Genomic DNA, 9,535 nt, shown 5'->3' with positions numbered 1-9,535 from the left:
CACAAGACTGCACTGGAAGATCCATCCAGGTTTCAGTCGGTCAATTTTACAAATACAATAAACACAAAAATCTACATTGCATGCCCCCTTTTCAGCTAATATTTTCTGGCATTAAGAAAGCAAACTTCAAACTTCAAAAAGAGAAATAGCTGATCCATAAACTTGTCTCTAAGCAGCAGCTTACCACTGTAAATTAAACCTATGAATCATAGTAATGGACAAGGCTCCTATCTATTACTAATTCAATCACTGAGATAAATCTGCCCAAAAAGGAATACCAGAAAGTGGTCTTAGTTCACTGGGTGCAGCTGACACTTCAGCCTGGCTAGCTATGGTCCCAGGTGGCTGGTGTGCCATCGGGGGATTACCCTAAATAGTGCACTCTGTCCCTGCCCTTCTCTTGGCGTGCTTCCTATAGCTATGCGGCAGGCACCCAGTGATTTCCTCAAGAAAGGGCAATCCTCAGCTGGAACAATCTGCCAGCTGCCAGGCAACTTTGCACTAAACAGAGCAGCAAAGGGAGCCTGAGAAAGAATCAGGATTGAGCACAATTTCTTTTTACTAAATGCTTGATTGTGATCAAAAAATCATTCCTTGAAATAAAAATACTGGAATTGATTAATAGAAAAAAAATGATACAGGCTTCAGAAGTCAGGAAGCAAAGTTTAATAGTATTTATGACAGATTTAGGACCAACGCAGCAGCATTTTCTGCTGGATTTGACCCTCAGTAACAGACTTAATTATTTTCTCAATCTCTGCAGTCAGAAGGGATGAAAACCAAGCAGATACAGCTTGGTGTTGGTGGAGAAAAGGGATTTGGTGTTTCCACAGCATCAATTCCCCTAGCTGGTACCCAACAGAACTGCTTCCTTGAGCGCTCTGCAAGGATAAGAACCAGGGACACTGTTCTCCCAGCTCCCCTGCAGAGGTCCCCCACCTAACTTAATGCCAATTACAATACTGTTATGCTGAGAGGTACTGATAAGTGCATGGTACACAAACCTCTTTGAAACTGGGTGTGAACACACTGTTCAGTTAATATAACTGTCAGGAAGAGTTAGTTAGAGCCCCCCACCTAAAGGGGTTGTGAACCTGCCCAGGAATTATAGACTGGGTTGGTGGAGCAGCTTTTTGCTGAGTATTGTTTTGGGCCAGAGTGTTTGGGAAAGGGGCGGGGGGAGAACACAGACAGCAGACGGAAGGAGCAGCTGAAAACCTCGTATCCGTCCCTGGAAGAAACCTGGAGAGAGGTTTCTGGGTTGGGGCATAGGCTGAAAAAAAGAGTGACTGTGGTGCTGTTTCCTGCTGTTTGATTCCTTCTGAATTCAGAGACCCAGGACTTCGGACATTCTTTGTAAATAAAGAAAATGGCATCAAATCAAAGAAATACCTATCTCCAATTTCCACTGCCAAATCACCAGTTTCCAAATTTTGGCTAGCCACTTGGATGGAAAAAGGGCAACAATATCTACTGTCCTCACCAAGAGCATGAGTTCTAAGTGGTTTGAATCAGAGGAACAGGTTTTATAATATTCAGCCAGTCTAGCTAGGAGGACATGCCTCAGAGGGCATCTTGCAGTCTTTACAGAAGGGCGTACACCATGCTCCTGCCAGCTAGTGCTTGCTGACCACTAGAGTGGATTGCAATTATTTATTTTAGGGGAAAGGATTGAGTGACAATTAGTTTGTTTTTCAATCAGCTCTGCTTCTGGCAGCAACATGTTCACTAGTCAAGGAGAGGTATGGATGGAATTCTCCCTAACCAACCCCCCACACTATGCTCTTCCGGAGATACTGTTGGCTAGCACATCAGCTAACCAGCTCTCTCGGGAGAGAGACTGAGGGATTCTATGTCAGTGCTGACCCAGGATAGAAGTTCCCTATCCCCTTCGGCATACCAGTACAGCAGAGTGGGATTTAGCTCCAGCTGTCTGAGAAGCTGATGATGCACTTCCGTGGAGTAGATGCTGGAGCAGCGTTGCCTTTTTTCAGACAGCAGACTGGCTGTTAGTTAATTTTAGCTCTAATGTTCTGCGACAGTGAACACTTTTAATTGCGTTTAGTTAAGCAATATGTAGAGAATATGATAAAAATAAAATATTTATTGCACTGGCTAAATAAAAAACACACAAAGGCCATACATCTTGAAAAAAGTGTTTTCGGATCTATCTATGTCAGTGCTTCCGCAAAACAAATTCTTGCCCATTTCACACTAACAGGAGGACTCATTCCGAAGAGAGCTACTGGAGTAAACTGGGGCGCGGGCCACATGGTGCCACTTGGACAGTCTGAAAGTATTTTTCAAAGCCCAGGCAACTTCTTTTTCTCTCACGGCATCTGCACTTGGTGAAACCGTCCACTGAGAATGGATGAAATCATGTGCCAGTGAAATCTGGGCATAAATAAATTGCTCTGTCATTTGGAATGAGGTTATTTCCAGTTTTATTTGGATTTAAAAACTGAAGGCTAGATTCTCAAAAGGACTGAGGTGCTTAGCTGGCACTTTAGGTGCCTAGACCTCAGAATCAGGCCCCCCTGGGATTCACAAGGCCCCTGCTGAGCCATTGCCAAACCCTACAGGTGCCTAAACTTGCTCAGCACCTAAATGTTTGCTGTAAAAGTTCCCAAGGTGTCTGTGTTTCTGCCTGTGGGCATGCAAACTGAAGCCCCATGCCAGCTGTCTGGACGCCCAAGACCTAGAGCAATGCACAAACTAGGGGAAGAAGGGTGTGCCTCCAGCTAACTCACCTGCAGGGCCTGATCTGGCTAGCATACTCAGACCTCACCTACCAGATCAGGCTGTTACGGATGAGCTTACACAAAACAGAGGAGGAGCTCCCTCTTAGCTTTCAGCCCAGTGGTTTGGATACCCTGGTTCAAGTTCCCCCTCTGGCAGAAGGGATCTGAATAGGGATCTGTCACCTCTCAGGTGAGTGCCCTAGTTACTGGCCTATCAGATATTCTGATCGGGGGGAGCTCCCTCAATCTCTCCTGATGAAGCTGTTACATTGTTGATAGATTAAAAAAATCCATTGGAGCAAGAATTGGCTCCTGGGTCTTCCATTTCCAAGGTGAGTGCTCTAACCACCAGGCTACAGTGTCACTCTCTCTCTCTCTGATACAGTGCCTCTTTCGTTATTTATCCACAGTGGAACAGCTTCAACAGGGGAAAGTGAGGGAGCCCCACATCAGAACATTCTACAGCACCTGTGGGTGGTGTACTCTCCTGCCAGGTGGCCAATCCCTGTTCAAATTATTTCTCCCCCTCAGCTGGAGGGAAGACTTGAGCTAGGTCTCCCATGAGTACCCTAACCACTAGGCTAAGCTGTGAGGGAGGTCATCCTCTGCCACTTGCTTGCCAAATGCTGGACATGTAAGCTCGGATATGTGGTAGGGCTGATGTATGGACAGTTGTAATGCCCCACGTATGAGGGGTATAATCTGTTCATGGACAATCCACAAATGAGAAAGTCACCAATGCCCAGTGCGACCATGGGAGACCAGGTGCCAGCTCATGCCAAGACCCCTAGGCCTCACTGAACACTCACAAATGTATAGTTAGGAGCCCTCTGGCTCACTTATGTTTTAGCACTGCTAAAATGAATGTTAAGTTTATAAAAATATGTTTAGACTTGATGAGATGTTTGTATGATACTACATGTATTGAGCTCACTTATAACATCTGTATTCCGTGGTATAAAGTTATATTGAGCGTTTGCATTGTAATTGTATAACTCACTAAACAGAAAAGCAGCATTAATTAATGTAAAGTGCTGGTCCTGAACCCAGGAACGCGCACTGAAACCAAATGAGCCTTTGTGAAACAAAGGAGAAAGACTGTTGATTGCCTCCCACTCCTACTCCCAACCATTCAGAGGAGACAGGAACTGACACTTGTTCCATCAATTTGAACTCTGGGAGAAGGGAATAAAAATCCCTGACCATAAGGCAAGCTTGCCTAGGTGGCAAGATAGACCAGAGTGCCCCAGGGGACTGTCTGCAACTCCATGTTAAGGCTATTAAAATGCTTAAGGAGTTCACACTTGATACTTGGTTGGTGCAATCAAATTCTAGAACACAACCGGTTTGGAGTTTGTGCACTAGTCAGGCTGACTAGTACTTTTCTCCATGAGTAATCTCATTGATCTCTGAACATGGCTTTCAGTAAGTTGTATTACAAATTGTTTGCCCATCACAAGCTGTAAGTGATGCTTTGTTTCCGTTAGCATTCATTGATTTCAGACTATTTCATTAAGTGCTAGGTTGAACAATTCTTGCTAACTTGAAGTTTTCTATGACAGATCAGAAGAGGAAAACCTATTTTATTGTTAATTCATATTTCAATAGTGGGAAATATGATTTAAGACCACTGTAACTTAAATTGCATATATATCACTTAAATTTTGCTACACATTCCGGTTTATTAAAATGTAATACAAACCATTAGAAAACTTAAAAAACACTTTGGATTCCTTAATCATAGGAAGGTTTTCAGTTTAGCATAGCCCTTTCAAGAATAACATGCTTTCCCATTATTCTCCCGGTAAATGGTGAATATGTATAGGAATCATTTCTTAAACTACATTTGATTACTGCTGATCTCTTCCCAAGATCACTTTACAAAATGGTTGCATTCATCGTTCAAGACTAATCTCAGTTTGCTTCTCATTGGGACAGGATGAATCAAAGAAACAATCCATTGATTCCATCACACACTTCAGAAACCCGTGAAATTAGTAAATTCTGGATTGACTCTACTATGTACTCATGTTAGGTCACATCCAAGAGAAATTATAAACCTTGAAGGTTTAAACCTTACTGTATTTTAAGTTGGCTCAACATACTTTACTGATCATGAAAAAAAGCAGACCCAATAAATAATCAGAGATCATGAGGATTGCCAAAAAAAAAAAAAAAAGAAGAAGCCAAAAATGCATATAGCATTTCTTCTAACCCAAGACTAGGTTGTGCTTTGATTTTATCCAGCTTTGCATGGGATTAAGGCTTCAGCTTACTTCCCACTGTGACCATGGAGGACTTGCCTAACTCTGAGCACAGAGGGGGAGAGTAGGGGCTGCACACCTAGTGTCTGCAGTGGGAAATAAGTAGGGAGGGAGGGGCAAGGCATGGGAGAAACCATGGCTGGGCAGGCAGGTGGAGGGGAGAAGGGGGATAGGATGGTGAAAAGTTATGCTGCACCTTGGAAGGGGTGTAGTGATTTATTCCCCTCAATACCCCACTCACCTCCAAAATAAGAGGTCAGCCTATGGAGGAATTGTGTATTGAGGCACAAGTTCCTTCCCAGGACTCCTCTCTGAGTGGTACACCTCTGCACTGTCCCAAACTCAGGATGTACCCCAAAGGCTCCACCTAGCCCTCAATAAATAGCCTTAAGAATACATGTAGTGTAAAATGGAGTGTTGCAGAGTTGGGTACTGCTAGTATTTGTTATTATTCTATATAGAATAAAAATGCATGTGAACAAGAAACCACAAAGAGCTAAAAATAAACTAACATTTTGAAATAATGATATTTTTAAATAACTATTTCAGACCAGCAAAATATCCTTTTTTCCTTTCTTTATTTCTGTGAATCCAGATGTGTCATGTTAGTGCATGCAGGTGATGGTGTCAGAGTAAAATAGATTAGTTGAATTAGTTCAGACAAGTTTGGCTAATTCTGAACATCTGAGCACTTATCAACTTGTGGTTGTTTTGCCACTTGCATTCCACAGAGCTGCTGCCAACAGACCAGGTCATTACCAGTCCTAGAACAGTAAAGTAAGTGGAGCTTTTGCAATGGCCTTCCTGACTCAAAGTCACAGTTCTGTGATGCCATTTCCCAGCAGGACTGATAGTAGCCATGTCCGCTTGGCACTGAGATTACTTTACATTTCTTTTAAATGAATAACAACTTCCCCTTTTTTAATGGGTGATATCTTAGAATAATAGATTCTCCCAGCTCTTTCATCAAGTTACAGAATCTTGTCACAAATTCATCCAGTATGTAGAGGATCTAACAATGTATTTATTTTATTGAAAAGTAGCAGGCATCGTGAAGCAAGTCTGTGGTTTATTCATGAGTTCCAAAGCTGCTGCAAATGCCAGCAGAAGACTTCTCCTCCCACTACTTTTCAGTAGACAACACTATATGCAAGTTAGCAGATGTTACAGCACCAAATGATATGTTCAGGTGGCAGGTGAAGTGACTCATGGCCAGTATGTGAGAAGCTCTGTATAAGGCAGTTATGGCCAGATTCAAGCCTCCTTACTCACCTGGAGTAGTCCTTTATTACACAAGTAGTTCCTCTGAAGGCAGTGGAATTATATACAGAGTAAGGTACCACTCCCAGAGAGTAAGGATATCATAGACTAGTTAGAGCATAAATATGGTAAATAAAGTTTTGCATAAATATTCAAGTTTTGGTTTTATTTTGACTGCTTTCATTCTCCTCAAATATTCTGACAAATGAGTTTACTGGCAAGAAAGTTTGCTGAAAAAGCAAAATTTGAAGTGAATATTGGGGGAATATTTTCAAATACAAGTAGCATCCCAGTAAAAGCAGATCACGTTTCATATTTCAGATATCTAAATCCTGCAGCTAAGTGCTTGCAAACAAGAGAGAGAGAGAGAGAGAATTATTTGCAGAAGTTATCTGCAAGATAGAGAGTAAGTCTGGACAATTCATGAACAGAAAAATAAAGCACAATTAGTTGAATAAAAAATTCATTATTAATTATTTGCCTAGCTCTGATCACAGTAATAATCTGGCATAAGATCTTTTCAGCCTGCCTACATCTAGTTACCAATCTATTTTTATAGTCAACCATATGCACATAAAGATCAAAATAAATTCATTCCATGAACTACATTTAGCTGCAAAGCAGATTCTCCATGACATTGAGGATATAGACATGAGCAGTAAGATGCCCAACATATCCATCTTCATGCGGACATTGCTACTGTAAAGTATAACTAAAATGATCAAAACTTTTTGCCACGCATACCTAAATTCATACCAAGCATAAATTCTCTCAGAATTATTCCATTATAGTACAATTTTATCATTCCATTATACAATACATCTAGTTTCTGTACAAACAGTGATGAATACTCTTGTCACTCCCTTTGAAGTTCAATTACAGTAGACAAAAATCCACACTGATTAACCATGCACAATATGTTGTATATGGAAGTTGAGAAAACACTCGTTCCCCTACAGACAAAGATGTTTTATTATGCAGTCTCAATCAGTGGTTACATTGTCTGAGCTATGACCATTGAGAGGGCTACTCCTAGTGAGATTAAAAACCTGATATTATTCTTCGATAGAATTAAATTATGGTCCTTACCAGAGCTCTTCCCATATTAGTTACTCTAAGGAATAAGGATAAGATCAATGGTGGATAACTTTCACAGAAAATGCAAACTGAAATTTTTCAAAGGCACTTGTTGGCCTAGGTCTGCTCCCACTGATGTCAATGGGAATTTTATCTTTGACCGTAACAAAAGCAGAGTCAGGTGAACAAGTGCCTTTGAAAAATCTCTGTTTGCATCCTCACCAACATCCCTGGTGAAAATTTAATTGGTACAGTAGCTCTAGTGGATTTACTATGGATGAGCTGAAGAGAGGTTCTCTTGTTTCATAAAGTAGACACAAATACTTTAAGGCTCTTGCTCCTCTTTTCTGGACAACTTGAAAAGAGTGACAGCACATACCAGACCTTGCAGACTTTGCACACTGAAGTCAATGGGGCTATGTTATGACTGAGCAGAATCTGGTCCAGCTTTTGCATTTCTGAATGCCAATACTTAACGAGTGAAAACTCCTTTCTGAGGCTTAGCATACATTAGCCTGTTGATCTTTTCATTTCACATGGCTTTCTATTTCCCTGAGCCCTGCAGAGCTTGTCTTATGCTGCTTCCTCCAAGCAAGTTTTCCTTCCACGGTCTCTCATCCACAGAGACTGTGTCAGCTTCCCTTCGGGCTTGCAAAGAGCAGGGAAATCCCTGTCTCAGGGTTCCCCCACAGGAGCTTAGCTTGCTCCCTGTGGGTCTTCTAGCCTGACTGCCCCAAACCTCTCCCAAAGAAGGAACTCCCCTCGTTCTTCTCCCTTGGATCTCTTCTCCTAAGGCCTTGTCTACACTGCAGAGTTTGTCGCCAAAAGGCAGCTTTTGGAGACAAGACAGTGGAGGAGTACACACTGCAATGCCACTTTTCGTGACAAAACTTTTCAGTTTCAGTGACAAAAGAAAAGCACCTCGGTGAGAGGCATAAAGCTTTTTGCAGCAAACTTAAAGCAACAAAGTGTCAGCGTAGACACTGCCGTTTGTTATGTCGCCATAACTGGCTTCTCCCAGTATCCCACTATGCCTGCCCTGACCGTTCTGCTCACTGTTTTGAACTTGACTGCCCTGCAGACATGCGTCTCTCTCCTTTCAAAGCTCCCTGAAGTTCTGACAGCACCGTGTGTTGCTCTGCTCCAGGCAACAAAGAGCAAACCATTAGCGGAACGCTTCCGCTCTCTCTGCTCTAGGAACACAGAGGGAGGCAGGCAGGGGTAGGGGGGTGAGAGAGAGAGAGAGAGACTGCTGTGCTGTGCAGAGCCAGGCAGGGAAGCGGGGGCTGATGTCGAGGGTGTCCCTCTCCCCCTGCCACAGGACTGATTGCTTCTGGTGGCTGTCTGAACTTAAAAGAGACACCATGCTGACACATTCACTCTCCCCGCAGCACACACATTCCCCTAACCCACACTCTGTCTCTCCCCACACACACTCTCTGTCACACACTTCCCTCACCTCCTCCCCACACTTCAGTTGAAAAGCAGATGGCAATCTAGTAGGATGCCCATGGAACAATGGGACTGAGAAACTTGCATCATGTGACACTGTACCTGCTCCATGAGGCATTGCAAATCCTTCCCAAAGCATCCTGCAGTCAGTTGCAGAGTGGGATAGCTACCCACCGTGCAATATTCTCTGTGTCGATGCAAGAGCTGCTAATGTGGATGTGCTCTGCTGACACAAGGAACATAGTTCTCACTGAAGGACTGTCCAGATATGTGGACTCTCTACTCAGACCCTATGCCACCATCACTCCCAGCTATCTCCATGACACCACTGATTTCCTGAGAAAACTACAATGCATTGGTGATCTTCCAGAAAACACCATCCTAGCCACCATGGATGTAGAGGCTCTCTACACAAACATCCCAAGATGGAATACAAGCTGTCAGGAACAGTATCCCTGATGATGCCACAGCACAATTGGTTGCTGAACTCTGTGACTTTATCCTCACGGACAATAATTTCAAATTTGGTGACAATATATTCCTCCAGACCAGTGGCACCGCTATGGGCACCCGCATGGCCCCACAATATGCCAACATTTTTATGGCTGACCTGGAACAACGCTTCCTCAGCTCTCATCCACTCACGCCCCTTCTCTACCTACGCTACATTGATGACATCTTCATCATCTGGACCCATGGGAAGGGAACCCTGGCAGAATTCCACCACGATTTCAACAGCTT

The sequence above is a fragment of the Chelonia mydas genome, chromosome 6 (genome assembly GCF_015237465.2).
Source record: "Chelonia mydas isolate rCheMyd1 chromosome 6, rCheMyd1.pri.v2, whole genome shotgun sequence".
Taxonomy (NCBI): Eukaryota; Metazoa; Chordata; order Testudines; family Cheloniidae; genus Chelonia; species Chelonia mydas.
Note: the sequence above shows the minus strand (reverse complement) of the source record.